General features: G+C 35.9%; 1 pseudogene; it reads right to left on the bottom strand.

Moving 5' to 3' along the window:
• Positions 1-4,827: 4,827 nt before the first annotated feature.
• Positions 4,828-9,385, bottom strand: LOC128549991 (uncharacterized; annotated as a pseudogene).
• Between the last annotated feature and the right edge of the window lie 16,800 nt (positions 9,386-26,185).

Raw genomic sequence — 26,185 nt, forward strand, 5'->3', positions numbered from 1 at the left:
CTGTTGAAAGTCTACGAAATGATCTTCAAGAAAAAATGTCTATTGAAAGAGACTTGATTAAGGAAAATGAATGGCTTTCTACTCTTATAGATGATAATAGTTTATTATATACATTTGATAATGATAAATAGTCTTACATCACAGACATTCAGAAATGTATATATCAGCTGTTGGACCATAATGTCAGTGTCAGAAAAATTTCATTTGTAATTGAAACTGTCTTAAAATTAGTAAAGAAAGTGCCTTCTAAATTACCTTGTAAAACAACTATTCTTAATATGAGTCTTCAGAGACTTGCTCTATCTCAAGTACATATTGCAGAAGTGTTCTCAGCAGAAGAAAACACTTGTCTATTAACAGATGAAACCAGCAAGAAAGGAAGTAAGTACATGGGATATGAAACTTGTGACAGTAATGGAAAGTTTTGGGTTTTAGGTTTAAGGGACATCAGCACTAAGTCTGCTAGGGACACACTGAATGTATTTCAAGAAATACTTTCAGATATTGACTCAATAAGTGGCAGTGAAAATGACAAATCTAGTCTTTTACTTAGGCACATAGTTGCAACAATGTCCGATCGGGCTTCAACTGAGGTAAAATTCAACACCTTATTAGATGAATTTCGTTTAGGAATTTTACCGTTACTTCATGATACAGAAGGTAACCTTATTGATGAGCAAGGAAAAACAATTTCTCCCCTTTTAAATTTCTTCTGCGGGTTGCATAGTTTAGTGCACATAGCCGAATGCAGTAACAAGGCTCTGATTGAAGCTGCATTATTTGGTGATAAAGATTTACCTAAAGCAGACCCATTTTTTAATAATTCTCAAGAAAGTTGTGCAACACGATTAACAAGAACAGCATCGAAGGCTTTTGCAGCTGGTGCAGACGAAAAATCTGGGTGTTATTCAACATTTTCTATTTTTGTAAAACCTTTCCTGAAAGAAAAAGGCTTGAAAAGTATTCCACTGACCCAGTTTAGAGGTTCCCGTTTTAACATTTTATTTGCAAATGCTGCAAGTGTATTTTTCCTACGTAAACAGATGTTGAAGTTTTTGCAACAAAGTGGAGCAGAAAACAGGCTTCTGAAGTCTGTGCTGAATGACTTGAAAATGCCAGAAATTTTAGCAGGGATAAAATGTTTAGGACTTATAAGTGTTTTCCTAACATGTCCACTTTGGCGCACTATTGAAGACAAAAATATTAATATTTTGGACATGAACACTACATATCTTGAATTTTTGACAGTTGTTGAAGAAGCAGCCGAGAACCCCAGAAATTTCATGGCAGGACATAATGTTTTTGGTGAGAACACAGTATATATTTGTAGAGATCACATAACTGAAGAACTTCTGAAACCATCTGAAGCTGATGATATTTGTGAGCTATGTCTGAAAATTATATTGCCAGCTATAAGTATGGTATGTAAACATTTATTTGCAGCCCATTTACCAGGTTGAATTCATACAAGTATGGACATTCAAAATCATGAACTTCGTGACAGATATAAATGTGTCCCAAAAAGTAGTGTTTTTGCAGAAAGTGTATTTGGACAATTAGATTATATACTGAATCAGAAACCAAATGTAACTACCATTGCCGTTGAATCGTACCTTATGTTTGCTCAAAACAAGACATCTGAATGGTTGAATTTAAAAAGTACTACTGATCAAACATCTTTAATAACTCAAGCAAGGAAAGAAGGAAGAAATATATTAAAGAAATTTCATGAAAGAAAGCTACAAATAGCTGAAGAAAGGCGCCAGCTACTGAATGAAAAGATCAGAAAAAGGAAGAACAAGACCTCAGAAAGCAAGCTGAAAAAGAGACATTCACCAGTGAAATAACTGAGTTTGGCCTGTGGCAAAGTGAGATTGAAGTTGACAATCAAATAAGATCATACACTTCTAAATCTCATAAAATTAGGGCAATTAAAGCTCAACTTAGATTGTTCTTCAACAGAAAAATGAAAATAGTTCTGTTTATGCACTGTCAAAGTTGATTAATGGCAAGCGTGTGCAGTTAACAGTGCAAGAATTGTGTGATAATGTTAAAAAACTTGTAGCAGCAGCATTGAATCTCGCGACCCAGGGTAACTTGACAGGGGCTACACATATTCTTTGTGGGAAGAGAGTCTCACATAAATTTCTAGATGACGATGGAGAGCAGTGGTATAATGGCAAGGTGATATCTCAGGTAGTCTCAAAGTTGCATAAGTTTTTACAATAATTTCAGATAATGTTTCAGTTATTTACAACTTTTCCCCAATGCAGTTGAAATTAACAAATCATTTAACTGCAGCTGAAATTAACAAATCATTTAAACAAATAGTAATAATAATTTATGTGAAAGGCACTAAAACGATGCTATGGTTTATTATTAGTCAACATACACATAAGTAAGTACAAGATGCTTAATAATAATATCTTAAATAATTAGTATTATTACTATTACATGAGTCATGACTCATTTTATAAATAACTGGTCCATAATTTGTGCTTTATTACCAGTTTATATTCAGCAGTAAAGTGTGCTAGGCTAAACTCAACATTTTAAGAATTATGAAAATTTTTCTCTGATATCATGTAATAAAACACTTCTTGAAAAGCTAACTGGTCAATACCTCGGGCAACTGTTTTGACTACTGTGTCTAGCCATTCACTAAGTATTTTATGTTAATTTAAATGTATATTTTCTATGGTATATATTTATGTATTTAGTATCTATAACAAAAAAGTAACTCGCAGGGAAAATATTTCGATTTTTTTTAAACTACTACAATATCAACTACTTTAACAACTGAAATCATATTTTTCAGGTACCTGGTTATCCGGAAAGGTATAATGTTGTGTATGACAGGGAGGAAGGCATTATCTACACATTCAAATTAGAGAAAGATTATGAAGATGGAGACCTAAGAATTGTAGTTTAAGTATGTGTAGTAACATTTTTTTGTCTTTGTTGTCTGGGTTCATCGAAAGTGGCAGAATGAAACCCAGATAGTGGATATACTAAAATTGACGTAACTTTTTACCTAGTAACAGTAGAGCTATAAGGTTTACATATCTGATTTTGTCTTTAAATCAGCTTTCCAATGGTATATAACATGTTATATTTCATTCAGTTTTTGATTTTTCATGTGACCACCTACCTATTAGTCGCCTCTTACGATCATGCAAGGGTATGTACAGATCCGATTTTTCTGATAAGGAACGCCCCCCCTTGGATATTGTTGCTATGTCTCACAAGCTTTCTCCAAAATGGCGGATATACATGCTACCGCTATGACGGATTCACTTGAAAAAATTCCAGAAAATACTTCTTATACATATTTGCCAAGTTATAAAAACTTGTCAGATCGTGTTCTTAATAAAGGATTAAACTATTTCACACAAGGTTATATTCACGATATTAAGATTTATGAGGAAGCAGCTTCAGTTTCTGTGAAATGTCGGTGCTGGAGATCAATGCGAAAACCAGAGGAGCCACATAAAGTGCAAATAGATATATGCACATCATCTGAAAAAATCACGGAATCAATGTATTCCTGCAAAGTGGGGTATGTACATCTATAAAATGAATCAATATCTAAATCATTTTTCAACAATCAGCATCTAAAATGATTGCAATTAATACACGTTTTTAACAAATGCGCGGTAAAAATTCACGTTTTTAGAACTTGGCTTTCCCTGTTGGATATTCATCCTTGAAGAATACGTACTTAACGATTGTTAAATGTAAAGCTTTATAACTTAAGGCAGTTTCGGTTCGCTTTTCAATTTTGAATGAAAAAAAAAATCGTAACTACATCTAATTCTTATGTGTTTTCATAATATAATCTGTCAATAATTAAGTTTTACGGCCTTCGTAAGAAAAATAGCAATATAATTTTCTGATATCTAAAAAATCATTTTTGTTGTCGTACGATGTGGAGGCCAGTGCCTTAGAAAAAGCATTTAACATTCTATATACCTTATTTTACTTTCAGATTAAATGGACATTGTTCTCACGTTATCGGTTTAAACAAATCGTTAGGTGGGCTGAAATTCCACAACTTTAAGCGTGTCCCTGCAGAACAAAGCTGCACCAGCATCCCGCAGCAATGGAATGTCTCTCGGACTGATAAAGTTAAACCAGTGTCTTTGAACAACGTAGTTGTTGCGCGACCCACTGAGGATCGAAAACGGAAGCCTATCGAGTGCCGTATCGATGTTAATTTCAAGTAAGTGGTACTATAACTGATAAAAATATTTTACCAAATAAACAGACAAACAAATCAGCAGGTGTTAATATGTTTGAATATGTTTTAATATGTGGTACATTTATCATCGTTTAATAACTCAATGCTACTTATTAACGTGTTCTTGTGCATTAATTACAGCAAGCTTTAAAATTGTTGAAAGTTGTCTTATCACGTGCTAATTCTAAAAGCAGCTGAGAAAATATCTAATATCTGCGATCTAATTTTGTCCCTGCAATGTACATTGTTTTACAAAAAAGATTTATCTGACATTTCAGAATTCCTAGATTAACAAAGTTAGATGTAGAAAATTTGTCGCAAATCAACGGGACGCCATTTGAACGGAATTTGAGTGTTAGTAGAGACGTTCCAATGAAAAACACAGTATTCGGCCCTGTTCCTTTAGGATCTCTTCTCAGTTACCAGGTAAATCACGCAAATAACAATAATACCTAGGTTTGGAAATCTAAGTGAATCGCCACATTAAACAGGACAATCAAATCAGTGAAATAAGTTTAAAGAAGAAATAAAACATGTTTCAGTATATAGCAAACTTTCACACATTGGGACTTCTCACATATGCCTAATCAGTTGACGTTTGGTTTATCTTTGATAAAGACATCCTGAAATAATGTAAGAATACAACAGACAGACCATATCTTGTTAATTTGTTTAAATAATGACGTAGGGATTTTACACGACAAAATTTTGTACGTCTTAACTTGAGCAATCACACGTTCAATGTGAACTCTATGCTTAGCTATTTTCTGAGTTAGCGATGTGTCCGAGACTGACATCTGAGCTCCGGACGCTGCATGTGGAGGAATGTTTAGATTGATGCCAAGTTTTTTCAATTCTTCTTTAACTGTAAAGCCTTTATCTGCCGTAATGGCATCTCCATCATTAACATATCCGGCGTCTTTTAATAACTTTAACAAATTATAAAATCCACTTTCCTCGCATATTATTTTGTCCGATATCGATCCGGTAAATAGTTCTGATATAAAAATTACAGAACCTCTAGGGTCACAATCAATAGGGCTTTAAGAGTGGTACTAAATTTGTAGTCACTGTAACAGTGACTTTGTAATCCTAAAGCACAAGGAGTCTGGGTTTTCGACTCAGTTCCGTCTATGATTATTAGCGTCGTCGGGAATTCTCTGAAATCCGTCGGCATGTTAGAAATTATGGTATCTCTATGTGGCCAAAGTTGTCTCTGGGCCAACCTGAAATACATGTGATTTATCCAAGTGCTAAATACCACACTGGCCGACTGAGTACTCAAACAAAACCGCATTGCTAAGTCTTTAAGACCAAAGCCATGCATTAAACGACAGAGTGTTAACAGAAGCGCATTTTCATTTGTTAAACTATATATGTCTCTTCGACCGGACTCGTACTTAACTGTACAGCTTTCATCATTACCAGGAAGAAGAAAAGTAAACAGGGATAGAAATCTAATATATGTTATTCCAGTGTAATATTTAAACAAGCCCGCCCGATTAGCTTAGTAGCGAGAGCGTTGGTCTACGGATCGCAGGGTCGCTGGTTAGATCCCCGGGCGGGGCGTATGTTCTCCGTGACGATTTGATAAAAGACATTGTGTCTGACATGATTCGTCCTCCACCTCTGATAATTCATGTGGGGAAGTTGGCAGTTACTTGCGGAGAACAGGTTTGTACTGGTACAGAATCCAGGAACACTGGTTAGGTTAACTGCCCGCCGTTACTTGACTGAAATACTGTTGAAAAACGGCGTTAAACCCAAAACAAACAAAAATATTTGAACAGATTTTTCACGCGTTTCTGTCTTTTAACAATTTCTGCAACCGAGAACTGATTTCGTTTTGCCATCTCCTCTTCCAAATACTTAATCTTTGCATCTTTTGTAGCAATCGACTTCTGAAGCTGAGTAATGTAGTTCTGTTTTTCGTTCAGTTGATCCTCTAATTTGGATATTACGCTGTTTTTTGAATAGCCCTGGAAATATATATGAAAAACGTGTTTTATTTCGTTTTAGACGACAAACAACAAGATGGAACAAATTCCAACAAGACACAATTATATAGGATGTGGAGATACGTCTGTTAACAGGACACCGCACGTAACTCTTCCGGAAGAATTCAAAGTTTTAAATAAGACATTCATGGTAGAAAACCCTAGTACGCTCGAGTTCGATACTAGGTCCCAGGCAGACAGCACCGGCTGGCATAATGCACAAGAAAAGCGGGTAACAGCATCTACATTTCCTGACATTCTCAAGAGGAAAAAAGAACCAAATGACAAGTTTCTTTCTCGGATATTTAGCACGAGAAATGTGTATGCAAAATCATTAGAATATGACCGAAGAAACGAATGAAAAGCAAAGGCAAAATACTTAACGAAGTATTCAGATCGCCATCTTCATGAATGTGGTTTTGTAGTCTGCAGCGAATTCCCTTTCATTGGTGCAACACCGGATGGAAAAATTTGTGACAATGGTCAAACTGGGATTATCGAAATAAAATGTCCCTATAGTGCACGGGAATGTCAGTGAAGAAAGCTTGTCATGATGTCAAAGACTTCTGCTTACAGATAGATTCAAGTGGAGATATTTCCCTTAAAAGGGATCATGGATATTATCTTTAGGTTCAAGGTCAACTTTTAATAACAGGTTGTGATTTTTGCGACGTTACTGTTTTCACCCAAAATGAATCCGATATTTTTGTGGAGAGAATTCAGCCTGATGTCCATTTCATGGCAGAAATGCTCAAGAAATTAGCAATTTTCTTTAAAACATTTGCCATTCCGTTTTTGAAAATGGATTGATTATGCATGTACTTACAGGACTCGTTTGTTTGAGAGTAGGAGTCAACGGTGGGTACCTCGAACTTCACTGAAACATCTTCCGTCAGATTGCTGTAATTTAGAGACATTTTTTTTAGAAAAGCTGCATATTATCTTACTAGTTTATATACATGTAGATATTTTTGAATATTTAGTTAGTTTCACATTTGATTATTCAAGCATATATTGATGAAATTTTGCTTGGGTAATACCTAAATATTGTTGCGAATTTGTTGAAATTGTACGTGTTGAAAAAAAAAATGAAGCAAGAAACTTACCATCCTGTTTGTAAATTTTCTTTGGCTTGGCTCAAAAATGAGATTTTTCTCCGTTTCGGGAGTGGTCTGCAAGGCGTAGAATCGGCGCCGTCAGCTTGTATAGGATATGGGTAGAGTTCTGTCGGACCATTTACGCCCACGATATGCTGCAGAGAAAATACAATACATATAAAAGTAATTTATAAAATTTGGTAAATCACTGTAGATAAATACTATGTTAACAACTTATACATAACTGGATGCCCACGGGCAATATGTCGAGCCCGCCAGCTGTCAAAAGGACTGAGAGTTGTACATGACACTCCTTGTCTCGTTCAGGCAAACATTTACGCCAAATAAAAAGAGATTGCAAAAAGTTACAATATAAGTTATTCAAGGTAGTTCTGCACGTTTGATAAACCGGAAGTGATGACGTAACGTCATTTATCCGGAAAACGTGGAATAAAGCCTGGATTTGGCGTACGGAAATGAAAATCATTTTATGAACTAATAGCAACCTATGTGTAAATTTATTACTATGGCACTGGTACTGTTTTTCTAAAGTTGAAATATGACATTAAAACATCTGACACGTTAAAACTTCAAAATAATGCCTTAAAATTAGCGTGAAAAGTGCGGTTTACTTTAGTCATGATCAAATATCTCAAAATTAAGCACACGGACCTATACATTTTATTTCACCACATTATAGGCCATATGCCTATTTATAACTGTGGGAAGTTTCATTAAATTCTACATTGTAGAAAATTTTCTATTCGCGAAAATGTTATGAAAGTTATGATTTTCCCAAAGACTTCCATTATGAAAAATTGCGTCAGGTCTATGTTTTTCAAATCAGTCTAGCAAAAAATCAAGCACACGACCCTATATTTTTCAATTGCTGAATTTTCTAGGTATATTCTGAAGTTTTGAAATTTCAGAGTTTAATCAAATTCTACATTGCAGAAAAAATTTGGAACCAAACGTGCAGAACTACCTTAAAGTAACAACAAAAGAACGTAAATCTAAAAAACAATAATAAAAAAATTCTAAGTCCACACAAAAATCCGCACCAGTAGAGATAGGTAAAAAAACACCTGAAAATTGGATGTAACATGCATGTTGTACTACAGAAAAGTGGTCTTGATTTTTCCCTACGACCAGTAATAAAAAAGTTACAAATATAAGCTATTTATAGTAACAACAAAGGGAAGTAATTCTAGGATCTTGCGCATGACACTACGTCGCATGATAATGAACAATTGTGCCAAGTTACATCAAAATCCCTCTATACATAAAAAAGAAATGCCCCAGACAAAGTCATTCTTGTATCTGACTTTTGACCTATGTGTGACCTTGACCTTAGATCTAGGGACCTGGTTCTTGCACATGGTACTCCATCTCATGGAGGTGAACATTTGGGCCAAGTTACATCAAAATCCCTCCATGCATGAAGAAGGAATGCTCCGGACAAAGTTGTCATTCCTGTATCCTTTGACCTCTAAGTGTGACCTTGACCTTAGATCCAGAGACCTGGTTCTTGCGCATGACACTCCGTCTCATGATGGTGAACAGTTGTGCCAAGTTACATCAAAATCCCTCCATGCATGAAGAAGAAATGCTCCGGACAAAGTCATTTTTGAATTTGCCTTTGACCTGTGTGACCTTGACCATTGAGATAGGAACCTGGGGTTTGCGCATGACACTCCGTCTCACTGAGGTTAACATTCATACCAAATATAAACAAGATTGCTCCATGCATGTCAAAGTTATGGTCCGGAAAAACAAATCCGGACGGACGCACTCACGCACATACACCGAACAGACATTTGGACAACTATGTCTTCGCTTCCGCAAGCGGGCTCGACAAAAACTGTTACTAGGTTATAACACACAGACAAATAAAGCTTAAAAGTTTTTAATTAAAAAGAAATAAAAATAGTTTACAACAGAAACAATAATATGACTTACTTTTGAACATACAGCCTTGTTTTATCTATCAATATTGTCGACACTTGAATTGGGTATGGGGCCTTCCACATGCTTTTATCCATCGTAGACATCTTTCTAAGTCAACTTTTGGATTTGGAAAACTCACAAGATACGATCCAGCTAGGCGATCCGGGTAACGAACATCTGCATTACAGGTGCCCCATGCACACCTTCGAACCATATTTCAACTTTTAAAATGTTGTCCTCCTGTCAAAACGCCTTTTTCTTTTAACCGACTACACTCTGCAGCTGCTTAGATACGAAAGCTTGTGAGACACAATGGCGGCATAGCAACAAACGTAACGGGCTAATTGATGAGGCGTTATCTTATTGGTCAACATTATCAGTTTGATTGACAGACTGGATGTATGCATTGACTGACTGAGTTGGGTTTTACGGCGAATCGACACAAAATGGTCATATATCGCCGAGTAGAAGTCACATTGCAAACGCCAACTGTAAGGCAGTGGTTTCAATTCTTTTCATACACAGATCGTCCAAGAACCACATGTGTGAACAGATAAAACAAATTGGATAAATTGGTGGTGTTTGGATTTTTGAGCATAATTCAGTAACCAGGTAAAATTTCATAATAATTCCCTAAGACTTTGTTCTTCACGGTCTGCTTAACAATTGGCTGTAATTATTTTTTACATGTATTTAATATATATTGAGTTTGACTGCACGTAAAATTGCAAAACTTTGTCATTTTGGCCACAGAAATATCGAATAAAGGCATAATACAGGTAGTGAAAGCACATCCTTTTACTTGCATTTGTTCACATAGAAATGTAGAACGTAACTATGACAAAATTATTGACTTTATTGTTACCACTTAGTGACCTTTCATGTTTATGAAAATGTGCATGAAAATTTTTGAGTAAAATGGCCGCCACTGCGGCGATGCCTTAAGTATGAATGCGATTTTAGATCGTTTTCCGAGTGATTGTCGTGTAATTTAACGTTTGCACAGTTTTTATGTTATAGAAAGCCATGTCTGAACTAAGACGTTGTAATTTTTTATTTGCAGTCTGTACATGTTACCTTCTGAAAATAAAGAATTAAAATTTTATTATTTTTATTGTTATTACTGTGTGTGTGTGTGTGTGTGTGTGTGTGTGTGTGTGTGTGTGTGTGTGGGTGTGTGTGTGTGTGTGTGTGTGTGTGTGAGTTTGTAAACGCTGCCAACTGGGTAATTTCGTATGAATACACACCAACGTACTGGGGATACGCCTCGAACCGGGGAATTCCCCGGTTCATTTTAACAATACCACGTTATTCCTGACCTTCAAATTAGTCATACCTCGAAATTTGAGCTGATTCTGAGCGGTAGAAATTTATTCCCCGGTACGCCGGTTCTGGTCATACACATATCTCACACACAATCAGAATTTTACAACGGTGTGTATCTTTCGCTATTTACTGCAGTTCCCCAGTTTACCTGTATACAACTCGTAGTACATACACACAAAGGTTTAAATTAGTTTCACTAATTTAACATAATGCTTTCGTCATTATAAGCTTATGAGTGAAAAGATTATGTTGATTAATTCATCAATTCACAATTACCAACTAAATATCATTTTACGTTCACAAGACAGTGTTATATATTTATGTTACCACATATCTTTTCCGGTTTATTGTGTTATGCGCTTTTATTTCTAAGTTAATGACTTGATTTGACAATACTTATGTTAAACTGAGAATATTATAATACACAGGAACACTACTCAAAATATACATTCTCTATATATTCATCGCATTTAACAAACTTTCAACTTCAGGCGCGATGCTGAAATATACTAATTCCTTTTGAATTACCGTGCTGCATTTGAAAAAATAAATGTAGTATTACCTCCAAAGATGTTCATATATTCAGCTCATAATGCAATTACCTATGTAAATTCAACAGTAATTAATACAGCAAAGCCAGAGAATTTTAATACAGTTTCGTTATTTGTAAAAAAAGAACAACAACATTTGTACATTAACTTATTGATATTATTTACTACACATCAAAGAAATGCATATGAGGATCTGACTCCAGTACGTTTAAAATACTGATTAAGAACACGTGAATATAATAAAACCTATATCATACAGTAGCTAACTCATGCAATTATCTTAACATAGGATTTTCATGCTATTTTCACGCTGATTTTGTTCTGCAATCGCAATGTGTTGAAATCTATGATGTAAAAATGTCCCAAAAGTAAAAAAGATACTAATACCTCTCAAAAACCTGTGCTGCATTTGAAACAGCATTTGTTATGTCATTACCTCCTACGATGTTTATACATGTATTAGCAGCTGTCAACTTGTTACGCAATTATCTAATATGTTGAAGAGTAGTGAATACTACAAAGCCGAAATAGTTTAATACAGTTTTATTTTATTAAGTATTTGTCAAATTTAGAGACCACATTAATCATAACATTAGTACATTATCTGATTGATTTTATCTACTACACATCAAAGAAAATGACACAAGGATCTGACTCCAATACATTCTTAAAACTGTTTAAACACTTGGAAATTCTAAAGCTTAGATCATAGCTAACTCAAGCATTTACCTTAACACGGGAATTTCATGCTATTTTTGCGCGGTTTTTGTTTAGCCATCGCCAAGTCTAGAAATTCATGATAGAAAAATGTTTCAACAAAGTATAGGCTATAAAGTGTCTTGTACATGTCCGAAATAATTGTAGTTTACGACGGTTCAAATAAAATGATAATGCTGCGGCTGCACGGGTTTAGGATCATTTGGCAAAAAATATAGAAACCGTGAGACATCAATTAAACACATGGGAATCACAGCAAAACAGTTCTCATGCAAAAAATAAAATAAAATTTGATGTTCACATAACGAACAGATATATCCTACATAAAAATTGTCCCCAGATTCTGCAACCTGAAGCACACTATTTTAAAACTTATATTATGAATTTGCTATATTTTAATAAGCGTCTTATCTTTATAAACTGTCGCTTTTAGCATTATAAAAGTTATTAAATTGTCACACAAAAACCGTTGACGTGTAAAGTTTGAAAGCTCAAAGTCTCAGTGCGTTACTGACATACCAAGGGTAATTTTTACAATGCATATGCTCATTAACCAAAAGGAGTTTTTTCTGTCATTGACATTCCTATCATTCTACAATAAGTACGAGTATGACATACAATTATATCTGCGCATGATATTTTCTTCAACTTCAGGTCCGTAGAAGTTCAATTTGATCAAAACAACGTAATAAGAAATTTTGTTTGTTGGACGGGGTGGGAACGACCTCACTCACCTGCTTATCAGTTTTGTTTATTCAGTGATATATCACACCGTGCGTTTATTGCGGTAGCATTTTATGTGGTATTTTGGGAAATAAAGAACGAAAATTATTGATGATTGAACTGACAGTGCAGATGAAATAGAAACAATCACAGTATTCTACAGATGAGTTCCCGAGGTATTAGAAAATACAATATGTAACGCATTGCGATTGAAGGGTTTTGTTGAATATAAAGCTTTTAAATACATAACGATATTATTCGTTGTTACATATATGGTTATTTCATACTTCACTCATGTAACTGACCGACACAAAATAAGACATTTCCCTATTCGGTGTTGACACATTAACGCAGTATTTATTATGGGTGCAAGTATATTTATCTTTAGTTTTGACAGTGGCATACGTATGATTTACTGGTATTAATAGCATTGAGAGAAACACAAATATATAATAATCATAAAAATACTTACGATATAAATGTTTTGATTAAAACAACAATATCATGAATTTAAAATACCTATGACTGATTTCATTTTAATCTTCCTTGATCAGAACGATTTTTGCACGAGCATTCCGTTTCTTCATGTACTTTGTTTTGAAAGAGTACTAATAAACTTTGCGGTAATTTCAGCTGTTGCTTCAGTTTTCATTCTCCTACCTTTGTAATGTTTTACTTTATATACATTTTCGTGATCGAAACTCCAGATAGTTTTGTTTACAATCAAATCAGTTTCTAAAGGAAAAATCGTCACAAAATTGGGAAAGACTTTCCGAGTGTGGGATTCGAACACACAACCTTCACAATTTTTGAAAGATTAACTATGTAAAGTCAACGTTTACTGAAGCCTGGTTTTCTAGAAAAAGATAAAAACAAAACCTTTATATGAAAAAATAATTTGGAAACAAACTAACTATGACTGGAAATGCTGTAAACTTTGTTTAAGTCTTTTTTAAATATTGATTGCTATTTTCCCGGGCAAGAAATAACGATTTTTATGCAAAAGTCAGGGACTGCAAGTCATTGCGGAGTTCGAATTAAGATTCCCCGATTTTTATTTCCTGTTTCCGTATATCGAACCTTGAATTTTACTTTGCATTTAAATAAGCGCAAAATTCGTTTTTCTAAGAATATCAAGTTTTCGTTAACCTGTTATCGGAGAGAAAAGCGCAAATAAAAATAAATGCTTTGTTTCTGTCATTCTTCCTGATTTAGAGTCATTTGTTTGCCTCAGTTCTATCTTATTCAAATTAATTACCTACTACTATTGTTTTCGTCTCAAGCCTGAGTCATGAGTTGATATCCAATACTGGGAACGTCATTTGTGTAATGCCTTATCTTTTTGAAACTTATCATTATTAAATAGCAAACGGTACTATAGTTTAAATCATGATAATGTATACAATGTATAATAATACACAGTTTAAATGTAGGAACACAACAACTGAAACATATACTGAATATTACGCCGATTGGGAGAGTATCCAAATAAGTTGTCTGTGTTTTTGTTGTATGCATGATTTCGTTAATTCGAATGGTTTTTAAAGGAACCACACTTATATGTTTGACTGTTAATTCTGTCTTTTGAACGAGTAGAATTGAAGGAAAAATAAATTGTCTGCTTAGCACAGATTCAAGGGCGGATCCAGGGATTGGGACATTTTTTCTCGCTCGCTACGCTTGCATAGGTAATTCATCATTTGTTCTGGGTGAAAATATAAACATGCATTTTTTTCTCGCTCGCTATGCTCGCATAGGCAATTTGTCTTTTGTTTGGGTAAAACAATGCATTTTTTTTCTTGCTCGCTACGCTCGCACAATAAAAGTCCGACAAGTTTGCATGAGCTCCTATAAAGATTTTATTTTACGTTAATAAACTTTAGTAACCCCTCCCCATAAAAATCCTCAGAAATCGGGCTTAGAAATTCCATTCCGAGATACTTAAGCAAGAATAAGTCTGACGAGTCAAAAACATGGACTATACGTAGCATGTTTTTAGGGTTGATTTTATCACCTGTCCTTTTACAATACAAAAAAAGCACATCAGAACGCCAAGAATGCCCCATATGGATCTATTGTTTTCAAAATGTTCTGGTGGGGTGGGGTCGGGTGGGGAGGGGGAGATGGGGACATGCCCACGGACCCTCCTAGTTGTTCTACTACAAATATTTTGCACCCATTACACCAAATCCTGTATCCGCCCTGAGATTTGTGAATGCCTAATTAAATGTTTTAGTTAAAACATAAAGAAGGAACTAAAACATACAATATTACTTATTCTTGAAAACCAGACGGGGATTTCCGGTATCCCTACCGGTGCTGGAAAAGTCCATCTTACACCTCGGGGTGGTGTAAGATGACTCTCGTGCTGTAAATGACGTATAAGAACTACATATATGTAAAAGATTTGTGTAGTAATTTATATTCTATTTAAAAAACGGAATGAAAATTCAATACCTTGACAGTTCCTATTGGTTCCTGATAGTATATTTCTCGATTCAAATCACGTTATTTTATCAAAATTTATAACGTTATGCTGCAACTGGTAAAACAAAACCGGAACTAAACATTATTGTTTGTTTTGAAACATCATGACGTTTTTCCTGTTTACTGACGTTGGTTTCCTGCGCTTTGTTTAAATACACTGCCATAAGAAATAGTTCTAAAAAAGAAAGCTGTTCAATTGATTCTATTTATTATTATTTTCTTGAAACCGGTATGCAAGAAAAAGATTCTACCACTGGTTATAGGTGCAGATGGAAATATCCGGCTCTCGGGTAACTGTTTAGGCGGTAACTCGGCAGAGAGCCTCGTTACCGCCTGAACAGTTACCCTCGAGGTCGGATATTCCTATCTGCACCTACAACCAGTGAAAGAATCTTATAATATCGAAGTTCAAAAGTTGCTGTAGGCGATGGAAAGTGATTTTAGCACACAACTGATAAAATCAGATACTGTTTTGTGCTTTATTTTGTCTCTGCATCATGAGTCTGGTTTGTTCTTCAGTTGTTCTATGTCTTGTCATAAACAGCTATTTTAATGTTTACATTTGACATAGACAATTTTTGATTGAATGTCGATTGATAGACGTGCTACATGTACAGAATATAGAACTTTCTCTATTGTCTGACCGCCTCTGTTTTCGGGTGGTTAGAATCGCTGACTTAAAATCACTCGTAAGTATTCAATGATTAAAGGGCATGGGTTCAATCCTTGCTACCGACCAGGTCTCTTTATGTAAGAAAGATGACAGCTTGAGTACTAGTACTTGATCTTTCCAGGAACGATTGTTGAGTTAACTGCCCACCTGACATAACTGAAATAGTGTTTAAAATGGCGTAAAACCCATCAAATCAAATTAAGTCCCTCGGCTGTCTTTTCTCATATATATGATATGTAACAGGAGCTTCCGCATTCACCATTTTAATAGCTAGTTCCTCGTTTCAACTTTACACACGTACCCGGTTAGTTATACACTCGTACCTCATTTAGTCTTTACACTAACTCCCCGTTTTGTTGAAACACGCAATTCCACATTTCGTCTATGCACAAACACCCGGTTTGTTACACATTCACCTCAGTTGGCTTAAACACAAAATTCCCCGCTCTGAATGTGAAAAATCTCATTGCTTAACATTTGAAGATAGCTTTAATCTAAAGTCTCGGATAATTTTAAGATCATAAGAATAAGAGTTGATAGAAATATGATAACTGTAGCTACAGTAATAAAGAAGTTCCCAGTTGGTAGGTTTATAGCTTACATCCCCGATTGGTTGCGTTTACATGTATGTGTGTGTGTGTGTGTGTGTGTGTGTGTGTGTGTGTTTGTGTGTGTGTGTTCGGGTTTAACGTCTTTTTCAACATTTTTTCAGTCATATAAACGACGGTGTCTACTTGTAGCAGTGAGCACAATACCCATCTTTATAGTGCTGCCACACTGGAATATCTCGCCGTAGACACGTGACATGATACCCCACCCAGTCATATTATACTGACACCGGGCTGACCAGTCCTAGCACTACCCTCTTAAAAGTGGAAGTCCTCCACCTGTTCCATAGCCCGCCCCACTTAGCTCAACAGCGCAATTGTACGGATTGCGGAGTTGCGAGTTTGATAAAAGTTTGTCTGACATCATTTGTCCTCCACCTCTGATTCATGTGGAGAAGTTGGCAGTTACGTGCGGAGAACGGGTTTGTACTGGTACATAAGTCAGGGACACTGGTCAGGTTAACTGCCCGCAGTTAAATAATTGAAATGCTGTTGAAAAATGGCGTTAAACCCAAAAGAAACAAATACCACCTGTTCCGTCAGTCACAATCAGAGGAAAGCGTCCAACTGTAAAAGGGCTGAAAACCAAACATGCGGTCTCAAAACAGTTTGGTCATAATCCCTTTAAATAAAAAACGTTTAATAACTTTACAAAACTGCCATGACCCCAAAATCTTATGAAGTTGGTAAACCACATCCCTGTAAAAACAAGGACGAATATCAAACAGCGCAGCCTCCCCAAACGTAAACCCAGCACGCGGACGCGGCCACGACCAACACACACTCACACAAAGTAAACACACAAGGACAAAACGAACAAATAAAGGAACACAGATGGACAACGCCTTGGAACGGTCAATGGCAAAACCACCATTCGGTTTATGATATACTTTTACGCAGAAGGGTCTTTTAATTACTATTAAATATATTAATACCAAATCCGAATTACGATCGTAAAAATGAATAATTTACGTATTTTATAATAATGGTAGCCTTGTTGAAGAAGCTTATTTGTAATATATTGATTGCGTTCTTTGAAATCTCATGAGTACACGCTCTTGCAAACAGAATTAATTAATATATGTCCCATAAGATGTTGCAGGGGGTACATGTCCACCCAAATTTTGGGGGGAGGGGGGATTTACAATATTATTTAATTAAAATCATCTCTTTTTTTTTATCATAAATTGCGTTGTTCGGTTGAACATTACGACGGCACATTAGAGATAATGTAAAGACTTAGGAAGACCCTAGGTGCTGAGAGCATTCTGACCTGGGTGGGCATCTTACCTATCTTCCGTAAGCCAGTTGGGCGACTTCCTCACATAAAAGAATTCTATGCTCCAAAGATGGTTTCGAATCCTCAGTAGTGAAACGCAAATGATATGAAGTCAGCGGCCTTTATTACTCACCCATCGTAAATCACATCTGTTTAGTAAAGGATGGTTTTATCAACTTTGTCCTATATGTTGTTTTAGAATACGGTACCGGCTGCCCGCTTAGCTCAGTAGGTAAATCGCAGATCTACGGGTCTCGAGTTCGATCCCCGGGCGAGGCGTATGTTCTCCGTGACTATTTGATTAAAGATACTACGCCTGAAATCAGTCGTCCTCCAACTCCATTTATGTGGGGAAGTTTGCAGTTACTTGCGGATAAAAGGTTTGTACTAGAACAGTACCTTCCTCACTTGGCGCACATTTAGAGGATAGTGGTAGTACTGGTCAGCACGGTTTCAGTATATGCGACTGGCTGGGGTAACATGTTACGTGTCTACGGCGTGATATTCCAATGAGGCAGCGCATTGTGTTCACTGAAAAAAAATGTTGAAAAAGACGTTAAACCCAAACCATAACACTAGTTCAGTATCCAGGAACACTGGTTAGGTCAACTGCCCGCCGTTACATTTGAAATATTATAGGAAAAAAAACAAAGAAAAATATCAAACAGGGAATGCCACGCACCAAAAACGTAGCCTCCTCAAAACGAAACCCCAAGCACGCAGACGCGTGCACCACATACACACCCAAAGCCAACAAATAAGGACAAAACGAACAACACACACGCACACATAAGATGAAACGAACAAACAAAGGAACACAGTGGGGCACCGCCTTGGAACGGTCAGTGGCAAAAACACCACTGGGGAGCTTAAACCGGTTTATGGTGCACCTAACCTCACTCTTACCCCCACCATGTTCCAAAGACATGGGACAGTGTAAATAAAAGTAATCCCCTCCAGGTGAATCTCTTACACACGTAATGGAAACAAAAAGGCTCGTGTATAAATATATAAAAATTAAACCTTAAGAGCCAAAAACGTATGTACTCAATGCCTTTTCAGAAGAAAGAGCAACAAGAGAAACACCCTTAAGGGCCCGACGAAACAGGCCAGAAGACAAATATCAAAACAGTTCAGTCCTGGTAGGATTTAAAAACTGCTTATCATAGAGTCCCCCCCCCCCTCTTCCGTCAGACGCAATCAAAGAGGGAAGCGTAGTGTCCAACTGTAAACGGGTTGAACACTAAACATGCGGTATGTCTAAAAACAGTTGGGTCGTAACCTCTTTTAATAAAACGTTTGATAATCTTTCCAAATACATTTGGAAAATTACCGTGACCCAAGATCTTACGAAGTTTGTAAACCACATCCCCATAAAAAACGGGTTTAGAAATACCTTCTCGCAGAAGTGTCTTTAAATTACTATTGAATTTAAAAACTAAATCAGAATTACGATAATAAAATTTAGCAAAATATTTACGCAATTTGTAATAACGGTAGCCTTGCTGAAGAAGTTTACCTGTAATATATTGATTACGTACATTGAAATGCTTGACATGACTACACGCTCTGGCAAACCGAATTAATTGAGAAATATATACCCCATAAAATGTAGCCTGAGGTACATCCCCATCCAAATGGGGAAAATTTACAATACTAAAATAAAAATCATCCCTCTTGTCATAAATTTTGGTATGTATAAAATTGTCATAAATAGAGAGATGTAAATCTAACAAGAGGGCCAAGATGGCCCTAGGTCGCTCACCTAAGAAACACATCATAACTGTAAAACATGTTTGACCTAGTGGTTTCATGGAAACAAATATTCTGACCAATTTTCATTAAGATTGGACCAAAAAATTGGTCTCTTGCGATAAAACAAGCATTTTCTTAGATATGACCTAGTTTTTGACCTAGATGACCCATGTTCAAACTCGACCTAGATTTTATCAAGGCAATCATTCTGACCAAAATTCATGAAGATCAATTGAAAAATACAGCCTCTATCACATACACAAGTTTTTTCTTTGATTTGACCAAGTGGCCTAGTTTTTGACCTCAGATGACCCATATTCAAATTCGACCTAGATTTCATTATGGCAATCATCCTGACCAAATTTCATAAAAATCAATTGAAAAAAAACAGTCTCTATCGCATACACAAGATTTATCTTTAATTTGACCTAGTGACCTAGTTTTTGACCTCAGATAACCTATATTCAAACTTGACCTAGATTTTATCAAGGCAATCATTCTGACAAAATTTTATGAAGATCAATTGAAAAATACATCCTCTATTGCCTACACAATGTTTTTCTTCGATTTGACCTAGTGACCTAGATCTTGACCCCAGATGACCCATGTTCGAACTCGGCCTAGATTTTATCAAGGTAATTATTCTGGCTAAATTTCATGAAGATCAGTTGAAAAATACAGCCTCTATTGCATACACAAGGTTTTTCTTTGATTTGACCTAGTGACCTAGTTTTTGACCCCAGATGACCCATTTTCGAACTTGGTCTAAATTTCACCAAGGTAATCATTCCGACTAAAATTCATGAAGATCAATTGAAAAAATACAGCCTCTATCGCATACACAAGGTTTTTCCATGATTTGACCTAGTGACCTAGTTTTTAACCCCAGATAACCCATTTTATAATTCGGCCTAGATTTCATCAAGGTTATCATTCTGACCAAAATTCATGAAGATCAATTGAACAAGAGCTGTCCGTAAGACAGCCAAGCTCGACTATTCGAAATATTGTCACAGAAGCAGGAAATTATTACCCAAAATGTTAAATATCAGAAGAGTTTTAAGTTCGAAACGGGACATAATTTGACCAAAATGCATATCAGAGTTATGGGACTTGATGCTATCAACTAGTTTAATAACCCCGAAGAAACATGTTAAGTTTCAATTCCATATCTGCATTAGTTTTGGAGATAGTAACTTGCATGTAAAACTTTAACCAGAATTTTCTAAGTCCAAAAGGGGGCATAATTTGCTCAAAATACATATTAAGAGTTATGGAACTTGACCCAGTGAGGTTGGTAACTGACCTAGAAAAAGAATAAATAAGTTTCAAAGCTATATGCCTTTTGGTAATAGCTGTATGTACTTGCACGCAAAACTTTAACCAGGATTTTCTAAGTCCAAAAGGGGGCATAATTTGCCCAAAATACATGTCAGAGTTATGGGACTTGATTCTATCAACTAGTTTTATAACCCCGAAGACACATGTGAAGTTTCAATTTAATATCTGCATTAGTTTTGGAGATAGTAACTTGCATGTAAAACTTTAACCAGGATTTTCTAAGTCCAAAAGGGGGCATAATTGCTCAAAATACATGTCAGAGTTATGGGACTTGACCCCGTGAGGTAGGTAATTGATCTAGAAAAAGAAAAAATAAGTTTCAAATCAATATGCCTTTTAGTAATAGCTGTATGTACTTGCACGCAAAACTTTAACCAGAATTTTCTAAGTCCGAAAGGGGGCATAATTTGGCCAAAATACATGTCAGAGTTATGGGACTTGACCCAGTGAGGTAGATAATTGATCTAGAAAAAGAAAAAATAAGTTTCAAATCTATATGCCTTTTAGTAATAGCTGTATGTACTTGCACGCAAAACTTTAACCAAAATTTTCTAAGTACAAAAGGGGGCATAATTTGGCCAAAATGAAGGTCAGAGTTATGGGACTTGGTGCTATCAACTAGTTTTATAACCCCGAAGACACATGTGAAGTTTCAATTCAATATCTGCATTAGTTTTGGAGATAGTAACTTGCATGTAAAACTTTAACCAGAATTTTCTAAGTCCAAAAGGGGGCATAATTTGCTCAAAATACATGTTAGAGTTATGGAACTTGACCCAGTGAGGTTGGTAATTGACCTAGAAAAAGAATAAATAAGTTTCAAAGCTATATGCCTTTAAATGATAGCTGTATGTACTTGCATGCAAAAACTTAACCAAGGTGTGACGCCGACGCCGACGCCGACGCCGACGCCGACGCCAGGGTGAGTAGAATAGCTAGACTATTCTTCGAATAGTCGAGCTAAAAATACAGCCTCTATCGCATACACAAGGTTTTTCTTTGATTTGACCTAGTTTTTGACCCGAGATGACCCATTTCCGAACTCGGCCTAGATTTCATCAATGTTATCATTCTGACTAATATTCATGAAGATTAGTTGAAAAATACAGCCTCTATCGCATACACAAGGTTTTTCTTTGGTTTGACCTAGTGACCTAGTTTTTGACCCGAGATGACCCATTTTCGAACTCGGCCTAGATTTCATCAAGGTTATCATTCTGACCAATATTCATGAAGATTAATTGAAAAATACAGCCTCTATCGCATACATAAGGTTTTTCTTTGATTTGACCTAGTTACCTAGTTTTTGACCCGAGATGACCAATTTTCGAACTCGGCCTAGATTTCATCAAGGTTATCATTCTGACCAATATTCAATAAGATTAATTGAAAAATACAGCCTCTATCGCATACACAAGCTAAATGTTGACAGACGACAGACGACGGACATCGAGCGATCAGAAAAACTCACCTGAGCATTGCTCAGGTGAGCTAAAAATGAAGCATCAGTATCCGAATTGTTAGTTTTAATTAACTGAAGCTCCCTAGGATAAATAGTACCCACCAATTGACCAAAAAACGGATTATCCATATTCAAAACGGCGTTAAACACAAAACAAACAAAAATACGACGCCCACATATCATACAGGGTGCGCTTCTTTCTGATAGCAGTGTACGCAGCGAAGTTCGGCAAAAGCCATCTCTGAAGTTACAATAGAGTTACCCGGCAAGTCAAAGCGGCGGAGTGATAGTTTCTCTGACGAACTTTAGCATTCTGATGTGAAAAGCACTGACATTTTGTTTTTATAAGGTTACTATAAAACTGTATTACATACTGATAGTATATATATATATCAGTAGTAAGCGTTTTATATAATTCATTATATGGTTCCTATGAACTTTATTTCGTTCGAATATAAAATATTTAACATGAACTAGATGTTTGTACGTAGGACGGTGCTATGGTGCTACTCATGAAACATGAAAGAAACCGGAAGAGTAAGTAACATTTTTTAGGTTTGGGTTTAACGCCGTTTTTTCAATAGTATTTCAGTTATGTAACGGCGGGCAATCACCTAACCAGTGTTCCTGGATTCCGTACCAGTACAAACCTGTTCTCCGCAAGTAACTACCAACTTCCTCACATGAATCAGAGGTGCCAGACGAATGATATCAGACACAATGTCGTTTATCAAATCGTCACGGAGAACAGACGTCCCGCCTTGGAATCGATAACGGCAACGGCGTTAAATCAAAAACAAAAAAGGTGAGCGAAGTAATACAGCTTTATTTGCTGAAAGAAATTTCTATACTTTGCATGACTAAGATAATGCCATAAATCTGGTATTATACAAACAAGGAATCGATGAGCATCACTTTACATGCTGAATAACAATCCAATTTTAGTGCGTGCGTCCGGTCGTCAGTCCATTGTCAACAATTGTTTCAAATGACATTTCAAAAACCAGTGAATGGATTTTGATGGTCTTTGTCTCCTACCATAGGTGTGTGTGTGTTTGTGTGTGTGTTCGGGTTTAACGTCTTTTTCAACATTTTTTCAGTCATATAAACGACGGTGTCTACTTGTAGCAGTGAGCACAATGCCCAACTTTATAGTGTTGCCTCACTGGAATATCACGCCGTAGACATTTGACATGATACCCTACCCAGTCACATTATACTGATACCGGGCTGACCAGTCCTAGCACTATCATCTTAATGCTGAGCGCCAAGCGAGGAAGCTACTAGTACTATTTTTTACGTCTTTGTTAAGGCGCGACCGAGGATCGAACCCACGACCTCCCGCACTCGAAGCGGACGCTTTACCACTAGGCTACCGAGGCGGTCCTACCATAGGTGTTCACACGGTTTCGCTTGGTTGCTCATAGGGGCCGCCAGAAATTGGCAAATCTTCAAACGGCATCGCCAAAACTACGTAGCCGATCACACAAATCGTTCTTGTGTATCCTACCAAAATTGTGAAAATTATTGAAATCACTTGCCCTTCACCGATGTGGGTTCAAGCCTCACTCGGGATGTTGAATTCTTCATGTGAGGAAGCCATCCAGCTGGCTTCCGGAAGGGCGGTGCCCGCTTGTGATAGAATAATGCACGGGAAGGGCACCTGGGGTCCTCCTCCACCATCAAAGCTATAAAGTCGCCATATGACATTTAATTGTGTCGGTGCGACGTTAACAATTTACAAGTCATTTAATTCGTAAACATAAATGTACAATTTATAAACATTGTGTACCATTTGTTAAGACAGCCTAACAACTGAGCTGTAATGCTACTGTTTAAATTAATTAAAGTGTATAAAGGAAAGAATACAAATATTATTCCGGGCCTTTATAGTGGCTTTAAGTAGGATTTGTTCGGCCAGTGTAACATTTGATTGCAAAGTAATTTTTATTCAGAAAGAACAAGTTTAGCTCAAGGAACTGATATGCCAGCTCAACAAAAACTAATAAAAATAAATAAATTGGAAAGTTATCTTAGCTAATAAAAATAAATAAATTGGAAAGTTATCTTAGTAATGAGACAGAGTCGTTCTGATGGAAGCTCTGTTTCAAAAACATGCATTAAAAAAATTACAGAGAGCCAACTTTTGTTCGACCAGCTTAACAATGAGACACGTTTAGTTTCTTGAAAACAATAATTCAGTCTTTTTTGACAATCTGTCAAGCTGGCATAACAAATTAATTTGTGATACAATTCATATAAAATCAAATGAACAGTTCTATACAAAAATCAATAAAAAAGAGCTTAAAAATTTGTTCGACCGGCTGAACAGTAAGACACGTTTAGTTTCTTACAAACCAGTATTCTATCTTAAGCTGGCGTTACAAATTTATTTGTGAGTGTAAAAACTACACAAAAAAGCTGAAATTTGTTCGGTCAACTTAACAATGAGACATGTTTAGTTTCTTAAAAAATATGGTAAAAACTATCATTTCTTACAATTCATTTGTTAAGCTGGCACATATTTGCAATGTCTGAAAATTCAACGTACAAAATCAGTCATAACTCAACCCCTTTCATACTGACAATTAAGTTCAAACATGGTATGCTAACCCGTAAATCATATCATTAGCAGCGTCAGCTAGTTAAACAGACACTCAAGATTCACGGATCTCACTGCTGAAGTAAACACTGTCCATAGCTCATCCCAGAATTCTGTAGATAATAACTACTAGTATGTATCTATGTGTAGCAATAATTTACCTTGAGATTTAAAAACTTTTAAGGTTGTCTTTCTGTGCACTGTTTTCAGCACTTGGTACAGACTGAAAAAGAAAATACATGTAAATATATTTAATCTCCTTTTTAAGTTCATGTACTAAAAATGAAACTAAGCAGATTATTTTATTACAACATTAGACAATGTTTTCATGTATATTTTACATCTAATACAAATAAAAACAATTTTGGGTAACTAAATTACTGCACACTATACAATTCAAATGAAGTTAAAAAAACTGACTTAATACATAGTAGCATTACAAAACATTTACTTAACGTCAGTTATTTTGGGTTAATCTGAAGTGTAAAACAAAAATAAAGTTGCAAGTTTTCTAATTTGATTTATTATGTGAGTTTGAACAATAAAAATTAATGTTAATACATCATATCTCTCTATTCTTCTTTGATCGAACATATCCTTGGGCAATGAACGCTGTCTTGTATAAAATAATTTTCTATAATCAAAATACCACTATAAATAAAATTCAACACTGGTTTAACATTTTATACGCTAGTTTTGACATAGAGTTATAATTGAAGGTGATATATACCTCAGTCCGCCCGCTTAGCTCAATAGGGAGAACGTTTGTCTACGGATCGCGGGGTCGCGAGTTCGATCCCCGGGCGGGGCGTATGTTCTCCGTGACGATTTGATAAGACATTGTGTCTGAAATCCTTCGTCCCCCACCTGTGATAATTCATGTGGGGAAGTTGGTAGTTACTTGCGGAGAACAGGTTTGTACTGGTACAGAATCCAGGAACACTGGTTAGGTTAACTGCCCGCCGTTACATGACTGAAATACTGTTGAAAAATGGCGTTAAACCCAAAACAAAAAACAATTTTTTTTTAAATTGTACTTTAACAAATACAACGATGTTCAATATGTCGAAGTTCTTCTTTATTTTTAAATCCATCACGTCTACAAATTGCTACATTTTTAAGTTAATATAAAAAGATTTCAACAGAATTGCGAGGTGCTTTATGTTTCCCAGATTTCTTTTATCAAAATTAATCATAAAAATGTCGTTAAATATAACTCAAGGTATGGTTAACTGGAAGTGAGGGCGTAACATCATTATCTGGAAAATCTTAAATAATGTCTGGTAACCGTTATACCGGTTGCAAAAATGTTGCCAGGAAACTATTATAACCGTTGTTCAAGTGTTAAACAGTCTTTGCTTCTGTCTTTCTTAACGTTAA

Source organism: Mercenaria mercenaria, chromosome 17 (genome assembly GCF_021730395.1).
Source record: "Mercenaria mercenaria strain notata chromosome 17, MADL_Memer_1, whole genome shotgun sequence".
In the NCBI taxonomy this organism is placed as follows: Eukaryota; Metazoa; Mollusca; class Bivalvia; order Venerida; family Veneridae; genus Mercenaria; species Mercenaria mercenaria.